The sequence below is a fragment of the Arvicanthis niloticus genome, chromosome 11 (genome assembly GCF_011762505.2).
Source record: "Arvicanthis niloticus isolate mArvNil1 chromosome 11, mArvNil1.pat.X, whole genome shotgun sequence".
Lineage (NCBI taxonomy): Eukaryota > Metazoa > Chordata > Mammalia > Rodentia > Muridae > Arvicanthis > Arvicanthis niloticus.
This window is the reverse complement of record NC_047668.1, coordinates 7,595,179-7,607,112: the sequence shown is the minus strand read 5'-3', so window position 1 is coordinate 7,607,112 and position 11,934 is coordinate 7,595,179. Positions and strand designations below refer to the sequence as shown.

The window sequence follows — 11,934 nt, the reverse complement described above, 5'->3', positions numbered from 1 at the left end:
ATTCTTGAATAGCAACTGAGTCCATTGAAATTATCTACTTTCAAAGCAAAAATAGGTTTTTGAGGAGCTGGAGAGACTGTTTAGAATTTAAGAGCCACTAACTGCTCTTTGAGAGGAACTATGCTCTATTCTCAGCACTGACATGGTGACTAATCACTAACTGTAGCTTCAACTAGATGTCGTTTGACAGGGAGACACCAAATTGTCATCAGTTGCCTTCACAAAAGAACAAAATGGAAAAGGATCTTAGAGAGTCTCAGAGTATGAAGTCTTGATGCACACATTCCAGTGTCCCTGGCAGTTGTAGAGGAAGTCCCATATTTGCATATTGCTTTCTTTATTTATTGTAGGTGTTGGCACTGATTTAAGTAATGATCTTGTGTTCTCTGGAGTGCAAAGGAAAGAACTATCACATGTGCACATTTATACAAGTGATAGCTCCCTGGTCACTTTTCTTCCTAAGCTCTGCTTCCAACATTCATGTGCACAGTTAATATCTAGATGAGCAAAACCCTTGTTTTTGAATTCTCCATTATAAGCAAACTTCTTTTCTGTTTCCCTTCTTATAAGGTAAAAGTACCTTACAAAGTCTCAACCAACTGAGAGTGGCTTTCAGATAAGCTGGTTTGAATTTCTTAGCATCGTTGATAACATGAAATTTTCAGCCTCAGGATCACTCATAATAATAAAACATTTTTCCCAATTGTTTTATCCTGATCAACAAGTGACAAAATCCCAAGAATCTTCTCATAGATCACATCTCTTTGGGTTTGAAGCTTAGAGCCTATTTTACAAATATCAGTGAGATCATTATCTCCACAGTAGTTTGTGTTCTTATCTTTTAGTTGTGAATCTTCCTAGGTCTGAGGAACGACCCATAATTCCATTCATAGCTCTTGGAAGGGAACTTTCCATTCTTTACATGTTGCTTAATGGTATTCAATGGCTCCTCAGTGGCAATTTCCATTTTGGCATTTGTCAACTGAGATATTTCCACAGCCTTATTAAACAAATTCTAAGAGTCATAAACCCATGCATTTTGTCTAGGAATGTTACTTTTGTTTTAAAGTCCATATTCAGAAAAATTTCATGGAAGTGAAAAATGTACTGACCAGTTACATTCTTAAAGAACAGGTGGTAGTTCTGGGAGCAGATATGCCTGTGTTCCTCCATGTGGTACAGGAACATGACAAGATTCTATTTCTTACCTTATAGCTACATAAGGTAAATATGTGTAAGACTAAATACATATGTGACTAGATACATGCAAGATGCCTTAGTTCTGTTCACAATAAATTTTATCTTCTTAATATTTTGGGAGGTGCAGATATGAATTCTTCCATTTATTTATTTATTTATTTTATTTTTTTTTCTTTTTTTTATTGGATATTTTATTTACATTTCAGATGCCATCCCTTTTACCCATTTCCCCTCCCTAGAAAACCCTTATCCCATACCCCCTTTTCATTTTTGCTTTTATACATTTTTTTAAATGTTAATCAAAGGCTTTATAAGTTTGGTAATGCTTAATCAGAAGTGTATCCCAATACCCAACCTGGATTATATAAACTATCTTTGACTGGTGGAGACACGTGAACATCTGCCTCCATTCCCGCCCCCCCTTTCTTTTCCTTTCTTTCTCTCTCTCATCACCTAGCTTTTCCTCTTCTTCTTCTTCTCCTCTCCTTATTCCTTCTCTTCTGCTTGGTACTCCTTCCCCCTTAGCTCCTCTTACATATCACCCTTCCTGTTAAAATAAAACTTTTCTCTCAAAATACAATTAGAGCATAATTATGCCTATTTGTACCAGTGAGGTACATGATAGACCTAATACCCAGTCCATCATTTTGTTGACTAACCAGAACCTCTGTCATCTCTCCTAACTAAAACACTTAGTTCTGAACCTGGCTCTTTTCTTGGCTTTAGAGTGAATGTCAGCTGAAAACCATCCACTCAGATCTTTTCTCTCAAAGTAAATATCCAGGATTGGCTATGAGACTATAGGTTTTGAACCCCGTCAGAAATCCAGAATTAACTGAAATTATGGAAAGCACTAAGCATAGCTTCAAAAACTTAGCCAATTTATAGAGACTGCTGAACACATGGGACAGTCCCCATACTACAGAATGTTGGAGAATCAAATCTTCAGCCTTCTGGCCCAGAATCATCTGACAGACCTTAGTGATGCAGAATTATTAAGGGCTGATTACTCTGTCTAGGCACATATAATCAGTCGACTATTCTGCAGGTGTGTCCTTTTCTGGACAACAATTTGTTTGTAGATGGAAAGAGGCAATTCTTGCCTAGTGGCTGTCTCCCCACAACTGGAGTAACTCCAAAGATGCTCAATTTCTTCTTAGAATCCAAGACAGGAAGCTGTCAGGAGCAGACAGGTCTCTAATCAAAATGAACATTAATATAGAAAAGTTTGTAACATCAATTCTATGGACTTCTGATGTTTTGAAAACCAACTATCCATGTAAGGTAATCTGGACTGTTGTCTGTTAATTCCTCTCAGTTATTTCTAAATAAAATATAGAAAACACTCTAACAATAAACTCCAAGCCATGAATTTGCTATAGTCCCTTAACTCACAGGCTACCCATCTCAAATCAGTTAAAAAAGTTAAAGAAGGACTGGGTCTAAGCCTTGTATTCCTAAATGTGTTATACAGGCACAATGCTCATGAGAGTATCAATATTTACCTCACTTTTATATCAATACGAAGCTCGTACCAATGGAATCTTTAAATTTGAAATCAAAGTAAATTTTGTACCATTTAAGAAATTATAACTTCATCTTGATAATAATTATACAGATTTCTACCAATAGGTTATGGCTATGCAATAAATCCTAGCTAATCCTCCCTGTTCCAACAAAACCACTACTTTTCCCTAGAAAGACAGACCAATATTAACCACCTTAATCCCCAAGCCCAGGGAATAGGGGTGCTGACTCTTCATTAGCTTCTTCAAGCTGATTACAGGTGTTGAAATATTAGAAGAGGGGTGGGGGGGAGAGTAAGTTGATAAGCCTCTGATGCTGTGTCTTTACAGCATCCAGATGGAATTCCAAGATCTCAGAGGTTTGAGCAGGTCTGCTCAGCTTGCTTGATGAGTAGATACACCAAGGCTGTGTATTCTGCAATATACAATTCTCAAAACAAGTTTTAGTTTCAAGATATACTTTTTTAGAGGGCTGACATTTTAATAAAGATGTTGGTTCTAACAACTTTTCTTTTTTCTCCTTTTTTTAATTGGTTATATTTACATTTCAAATTTTATCCTCTTATCCCATTCTTCCATTTATTTCACTGGTACCATATCCACAAATGTAATATGTATCAGGCATATAGAGTACCTACTGGGCACTTCAGAGCGATTACTGCTTGTCTTTGCAGACATTAAATTGGTATAATATGGGTCTTGATATGAAGCCACCAGAGATTAGTGAGCTTTTGTTCTCTTCTGAAATTTCTTAACAAAGCTATAAATGAGGAAGCAGTTTACTAGGTCAGCTTTCTTTCACTGAATATTCAATAATGCAAAGCTTCATATAATAGGGCATTCTTAAAAGTCTGGCTTCTTTAAGCTCTCGTAAAGTTACAAAAGAGCACACATACTAAAAATCTTTCAGAAGACTTCGTTACTTTTTAACAAGTACCTAGAAGTGTCACATGCATATCATGAAGCTAGTTTACTTCCATTATTCATCTGTCCTCGAAATTTGTACCTTTTCTTATTTGTTGGAGACTCTACGTGTTATTAGCAGGACCATGGTAGTACCAGTATTTGATATCCATGAAAATCATAGATATTTGTATAGAAGACTTTTCTGTTTCTTTGAGTATTCTTTGTACATTGCATATTTTCCATTCCCAGGCCTAGTCTTCTTTGTGTAGTTTTCAATGTAAAAATTTAACTTATGCATACAAACACAAAAGTAAGCACATTTATAGATGCTAGATGCCATCAGAAATGTGTGTGTGTGTGTGTGTGTGTGTGTGTGTGTGTGTGTGTGTGTGCACGTGTGCTGTACTTGTTTTTTGGAGTTCTTGAGATCCCCTCCTTTATTCAGGAGATGCTGTCCTTTGTTTCATCAAAGTCTGCCTAATGCTTACTAATGGTCTCAACAGAGCAGTCATTTAACCTTTCACTTGCCCTCAATCATGGCTTTGAGTAGAAAAGAGCTACAAAGTCATTTCTCTGTGATTTTCTAGGTCTTTCCATTTCCCTGCCATACTTTCATTTTATAATCACCATAATGTAATTATATTTAGGGAGCTGAATCTTTTATAAAGTATACTATGAAATTGTAAAATGAAAACACTGAGACCCATTTAAGACAAAATCATTTTCGGTCTTATCTATATTTTAGTCCTTTGCTTTTTGATTGGGTATTTTATTGCTTAACACTCAAACACTTGCCTCCCAGGAATTCTCTAAAGGAAGAACAGTTTTGGATGCATAACTTCCTTAAGCTTCACTAAAAGCTTATTACTGGACACACTCAATTTCTTTAGTAAAATGGAATTTCTTTTAAAAAAGAGAATTTAATTTATGAAACAAAATGCTGGCACATTAGAACCAAAAATGAAGCATTAGTAACTGAGTATCCATTCTTGAGAAATCCATCAGACAGAATAGAGCACAACAGCCTTGTTTACACAGCCCAGTCTAGATTATAAGGGCATAAAACAGTGCATTTTTGGAAAAGACACCTTGTTCCCAGTAGTCTCCTTAGAAGTCATGTATCATTCAACTAAGGAGCCATTGAGCTGTTTTCATGCTTCAGAGAATTGATACACTTGCATTTCTCCCAAGGTAGGTCACTTAGTCTTGTACCGTTTGATGTTACTTTGGTTTTCCAATGGAGCCCATAAAAGAGATTGATTCCCTACTTTGGTCATTTTTGCTTCCCTTGCCATATGTAGGACTGTGGAACACGAGTTCTTTCATTGGTGGCTAGTCTGATCTATTGCTTGTTGTAGGACTCTAGAGACAGAAAATTGAATTGCTCCCATAGCAAGCACCCTGCAATTACTCAGTCTGTAACTACTACATAGGCCTAAAAAACTGCATTGCTCCCCAGGTGGCTTGTTTTTGCCTCACTCTTTCTACTGTTAGGCCTTCCCTGCTCCAGGGATCTGGTAGATAGAGCATAAACCTCTAGAGAGTCATCTGGTCCTTGAAAGGCTAATTCAAATGATATCTAGAGAAATGGTTACCCAATGCTCTTGCTATTACATCAAAAATTTAAAAAAAATAAGATCATACATTGCCAATTAGTGTGTGCTGAACACCTAAAATAATTAGTCAAAACAAGCATTTAACAAAAAAGTATACTTTCAAGTTATAAACATTCTGAGATAAAGAAAAAAAAATAGGTAAGTATATAAACTTTTGAATGACATGACAGTGTATTTTAAATTGGGTCCCTTACTTGTTTATAAGTTACAATAATCTCTTTGATACTTCTTCTGTATTTGGGGATTTAATAAACAGACATAATTAAATTAATAATAAATTCATATTGTTCTTTTTGTAAAATGACTCAATTAATGAAAAAATCATCTTTTTAATAAGAGTATTTTATTTCTAAATATATCACACAGTATATTGAGCAGATTAATGTGTGTCAATTAGTAAAAGAAACTATAATATTAAATGTGTCCCGGAAAGTATCATAAAATTAAATCTATGTATATGTGTGTCTGCTTGTGTAAAAATACATATTCAAGAAAACATATCAACATTTTCATTAGTCAGTTGCCAAAATATAAAATATGAGTTTTCTTTATGTTCTTGTTTTTTACTCAGAATTTGACTCCATGTTTTGAAAACCTTTATCCAAATTTGCAATGCTTGTGGCAATTGTAAGTCTCCCAATAAGATATAATTACTGAGAAAATTAAGGACAACATAACATCATGACATTTGAGACAAATAGAAAAAATATTACATCACTGTACTTAGTTTAGCAAATAGCTTGCTAATTTCCTCATAAAGAACAGTTTCATTTATACTTACCTTTAGTTTCAGAGATATTATAAAAATTTTAATTACATAATTAAAATTATATAAGGCAAAAATAAATTAGCATTGTTTTTGTTTGTTTTTAACATATGAAAACCAAGAACACCTGGAAAGAGTGGTAACACTTTGGAAGTGGCATAAAAGAATAACATTAAATCTCATCAACTGTGCCATCAAACAAGTTAATAAAGAATGTTTTCACTATGGCTTTTTCATAAACTGAGAACTAATGTGTCTATTTCATAAAGACTAACAGTGAAGGGCATTCCCCTGTAGCCGTCCTTTGCTTTTGAATTTCATCTGGATGCTTCATTGGAAATAGGCCCTCCACAGTTCCTTATGTTCCTTGCAATCTTATGGATGGCCACAGGCTGCTTCTGACTAAAAGTCATAGACTTCTGAATTTAATTGCCACATTCTTCTTAGGAAAAGTTAAGTGGTAGAAATTGTGACCTTTTAGCTTCACTTGAAAATCTGTGCTCATCTAAAAATGAGACCTTATATTCTATTAAGATCCAATGAGCAGAAACAATTTGAAACAAATAACAGCAAATTTTTAGCTCATTAAAAGCTCTGCACCTTGCTGTGTGGAGGACAAGATGTGCCGGTTTAGATTTTTTTCCTTCAAAAATTGACTTTTGTTTCTCCAGCATCTTAATTATAATCCCCAATGCTTTTTAACTGTCAAATTGTTTCTATTATACTTTACAAAGATGACATTTCATCTATTATTTTAAACTAATTTCTGCATGGATAATGTTTTCATTTTTAGGTGAACATCAGTAGATCACAAACATCTAAAGTTTAGTTTTACATGTCATAACTTGCTCCCATTGAGATGCTAAATAAAATGATATGTGCCAAATCAGAGTCGGCAGAGAAAATTAGCATACCATCAAACTAATGTGTGATAAGTTAAACATGACCCCCATTAACTCCTATGTTGAAATGCTTGATTCTCACTTCATAGAACCTCTTTAGAATGTTTAGGTACCATAGGATTGCTGCAGGAGGTGTCACTCTGATGTTTTTTTTTATTTATTTTTTATTTTTTTATTAGATATTTTATTTACACTTCAGATGGCATCCCCTATCCCCATTCCCCCCACCCCTCTTAGGAAACCCCTATCCAATGCCCCCTTTTCCTTTTTGCATTTATACATTTTTTTTTAAATAATGTTAATCATAGGCTTTATAAGTTTGGAATTGTTCAATCAGAGGTGTAACCCACTGACCAACCTAGATATATCAACTATCTTTGACTGGTGGAGATACATGAATATCTGCCTCCCTGTCTCCCCCCCTCTTTCTCTCTTTCATCACCTAGCTTCTCCTCTCCTTCTTCTTCTCCTCTTCTTACTCCTTTTCTTCCTCTCAGTACTCCTCCTACCTTAGCTCCTCCTACACATCACCCTTCCTGTTAAAAGGAAACTTTTCTCTCAAAATACAATTAGAGCATAATTATGCCAATTTGTACCAGTGAGGTACAAGATAGTCCTAATACCCAGTCCATCCTTTTGTTGACTAACCAGCTCCTCTGTCATCTATTCTAACTAAAACATTTAGTTCTGAACCTGGCTTTAGGATGAATGTCAGCTGACGACCATCCACTCAAATCTTTTCTCTGATGTTTCAAAAGATCTTTGCAATTTCCTATAGGTTCTCTGCCTCATAATAGCAGTGTTGTGATGCGAGCTCTGAGTTATTACTGAAGTCATGCCTTCTGTCTCCCATCGTGGACTATATCTCCATGTTTAATTAAATGTCTTCTTTTATATGTTGCCTTGGTGGTATTCGTCTTATCATACAGTGCTCATGATGATGGCTTATCACAGTAATAGAAAAGTAATTAATACAAGAAGTAGGGTTTTTTTGTACTTTTTACAGACCTATGTCGCTGTCATGAAAAAAGAAGCAGTCTGGCAAAGAGTGCAGAGTTTGGCATGTAACACAGTTGCTGTGACTGCATGTTAAAGATTTACATAGGATCAACGTAACCAAAATGGTAGCACATATAGGGCAGAAGGAGCTTATGGAATTTCACTCCTAGCTGAAGAGTTATTGAAAGTTGCTGACTGCCAAAGTAAGAAAAATCAGTTTCCTTCAGAGATGTGGTTCCTAAGAGGCAAAAAGTGTTTATACAATGAAACCCATATAAATGGCATGAAGTGATTGTTAAGAAGCATATGAACTTAGAGAGAAAATACTGAATACATATCTAGAAACTATTTATACAATAAAGTTTAAAGGGATTTATTTTTAGTTAGAGGAAAAAAATCAGTGTACAGGATTACCCATTAAGGGAGAGTGGGACTTTGACCCTGGTGAGGAAGGGCATTGTAAGCAGAGATATAAACACAATATGTTGTTTTTCTTTTTCTCTGAAGCAGTGTCTTTTGGCAAGAAAAGTTGAGTTGAAAGTCAATGAAATAGCACACAGTTATAAGATTCAGCTACAAATCATTGTCCAAAAATGACACAGGAATAAAGGTATCATTCAATGATAGAATAATTACTCTTCTTATAGGTCAAAGGTTCTATCTCAGCAAAACAGAAAAATAAATGTATTTCAAATCTGTTTTCTTAAGCTCTGTTCCAGTTGTTTTTCCCAGCACCCATATTCCCTCTAGAAGTCTATAATACATACAGTACAGTAGAATTATTTCGTGATAAGAATGAAGAAGGAAGACAAAACTGCCAGAACCCTATCATGTACAACCTGGCAACTCAAAGAGCACACTTGTATAGTCTGGTAATAAGGGACAAAAATATGTTCACTCTCTGGTATACAATGAAGCTAGCTGCAGGATTGATCTTAATAAACAGAAGAGCCAATTTGGGATGCTCTTGAGATTACTTGGAAAAAGGAGACTCATGGCAGAAGGGGCAATAGGATTGGGCAGACAAAGAAGGTGAGGAATCATTTAGTCCAAAAGATGCCTCGGGCACCAGGAAGAAATAGGGATGTGATGATCCTTCAGATGTCCTAAGTGAGAGAAAATGTTGGAAATGAGATACCCTGGGGAGGCCTGAGGACTGACAGGAGTTATTTTCAGATGAAGAATTCTGCCAAGAAATACAATTGAATTGTTTGCCTAGCATTCTTGCCAGCATAGGATATGATCCTCTCATTCATAAAGAGAAATTTTAAAATGGAAGGATTTCCATCTCAGGTTTTTCTGTTATTAAGGTTCCTTTCTCCAGGCCTTCCAATTCATTTTCACATTACCTGTGAGAAAACTACATATGTACTTATGAACACCCAAAGGCCTCAAAATGGATTTCATATCAAATTTTACTAAAATTCTATTTTCTCTTTCAGTTTGCCTATTATCTTATCAAAATGTAATTTTATTTCTGTGTTCTCCCTCCAAAATAATATTTCTATATGTAGAATTTTTAAGTATCTTCATCAAAAAGAGAGAATACATATTTGGTATGATTAACCATATATATATGTATATATATGTGTATGTGTATATATATGTATATATATGTATATATATGTGTATGTGTGTGTGTGTATGTGATTCAAATCATCACATGGTAACTGATAATCTGAATAAATGATATATTCTCATGTATCATTTGAAAATAATAAAACAAATTTAAGGGTATCTTCTCAGTATCCATTAAATAAGAAGGTCATTCCTAGACTACCAATCTCTGCATATATACTTTCTGTTACCTCACAACTTTTTAACCTTCTCTTTATGCAAATTCAATTTAGACATCACTCCATCTGTCGTATATTTCTTCCAGGTTCCCTTGTTCACTTTTTTCTTTTTTCTAACTACAGTATATTCTATGTCACCTGATGAATTATATAAACGTAGATTTGTGCAGAATTTACCCTAAGTGATAGCAAATAAAAATTGTGGAGGGCAGGTTGTTTATGTTGCTTTTTGATATAAATTTATCAGGCTACTGGGGTTATTAAATATATTTAAAATCGTGTAATCCTTATCTGACCGACTTATTGTTCATTGTTAAGTCACTTTAATACAATATACTATAGTTGTTCATGTTTCTGTGGTCTTGGGCCATGTATATCTTTCTCTCTTACACATATACATTGATCTACTTATTTATACAATTCTTACCACTACTGATATTTTAAATGGTGAATCTTGGTTTTGTCTTCTTTTAAAATCTTTAATATATAAGCCATTGATTTTTTTAAAAAATTATTAATTATTTTGTTTTTCATCTCAAATGATATGCCACTTTCCAGTTACCCCCTCTACCAACCCTCCATCCCATGATTTTCCACTTACCAATTACTCCTCTGTCATGCCCCATCCTACTTCTGCTCTCCCCTTCCCTTTTGCCTGTATGAGATGGCTCCCCTACACATGCACACTCTCCTGCTGCCACACCTTTCCAGCTTCCCCCTACTATAGGGTATCAAACCTCCTGAGGACCAAGGGTCTCCCCTCTAGTTGCTGTCTGGCAAGACCATCCCCTGCTACATATGTATCTGAAGCCAAAGATCCCTTTCAGTAAAAATCAATGGCTGTCCACAAGTGCCTCTTGATCAACAATATTGCTGTGATCAAGAGGCGCTTGTGGACAGCCATTGATTTTTATATAGAAGCCCTAAATATACACTCAGAGAATGTTATAATATTAATGGAACTCAAAACTGGGCAAGAGGATGAGAAGGGGGGCATTTTTGGAAGAAATAAAAGATTCATCATGAAATTGTTACAATTATCAATTATTAATTGTTTTATAGAAAAAATAGAGTCTTGTTAGTGTTATAGACAATGTTACCTTATATTTCAGTAACATGTTATATGAAGTATAGACTACAAAAGTGTGTCAATGAGTTTTTTGGAAATAGCCATTGTGTTGGTACTTTTATGTCAATAAGATTTATGGCTTATGACACAAGCTACAATAATATGGAAAAATGAACTCTCAATTGAGAAAATGCCTCTGTAAACTCAGCCTACAGGTAAATTTGTCAGGCACTTTCTTGATTAATGCTTGACGTGGGAGCCTCAGTCCACTATGGTTGATATCAACTTTGAACAGGTAGTACTGTATTGGATAAAAAGAGATGCTGAGCAAACCATGAGTGTCAAAACTCCATAGTTCTTGCCTTGAGTTCAACTAAAATAAACCATTTCCTCCCAAGGTTGTTTTGGTTATGTTATTTTGTCATAGCATTAGAAACACTAACAATGACACCCTTGAAAGTTATATATACAAAGATTCTGTAATAGCATAACTTTGCATATTTCATAAAGTCTCTTGAGAAAATACAGAAAATGATCTTTTCTATAAATACTTACTTTTTAAAAATTATGTGTATGAGTATTTTGCCTGGATATTTCTGTATGCCACCTTTTAAGGAACAGAAGAAAAGATAAGCTGTCTTGGAACTGGAGTTACAGATGTAACAATGGGTCATGTGAATGGGAATGGAACATGTATTTTCAGGAAGAGCAGACAGTGCTCTTAACCACTAAACCGTCTCTCCATTCTCCTTGTTACTTAATTAAATTTACATAGCACAAACTAATCCTGGTCATATATTAATAATATATAATTTATTTTATATTTTCTAAATAGTGAAATTACTGTTTTTCCCACAAAATTATGTCAGATTCTTCATTTCTAAAAGGCCTTGAATGGCCTGTTAAACTTACTATTTCATGTATATTTTTCAGTTCTGTACAGTAAGATGGGTATGGGTAAATAATACTTAGTACAGGTAAAATCAAATATCATTCACTCAATGCTCATGCTTGAATTTAATATAATTATTTCATTTTATCTCTAGTTTATTTTCCCACATTTGTTTTTTATTTGTAATAGATACTCATTTTATTAATACAAGAATCAGAGATTATCATTTATAAAAGAAATAGAGAAAATACAACAAACATCA

The 11,934-nt window shown here is 34.6% G+C and overlaps 1 pseudogene; it reads right to left on the bottom strand.

Moving 5' to 3' along the window:
- Positions 1–246: 246 nt before the first annotated feature.
- Positions 247–1,173, bottom strand: LOC117717334 (inorganic pyrophosphatase 2, mitochondrial pseudogene; annotated as a pseudogene).
- Between the last annotated feature and the right edge of the window lie 10,761 nt (positions 1,174–11,934).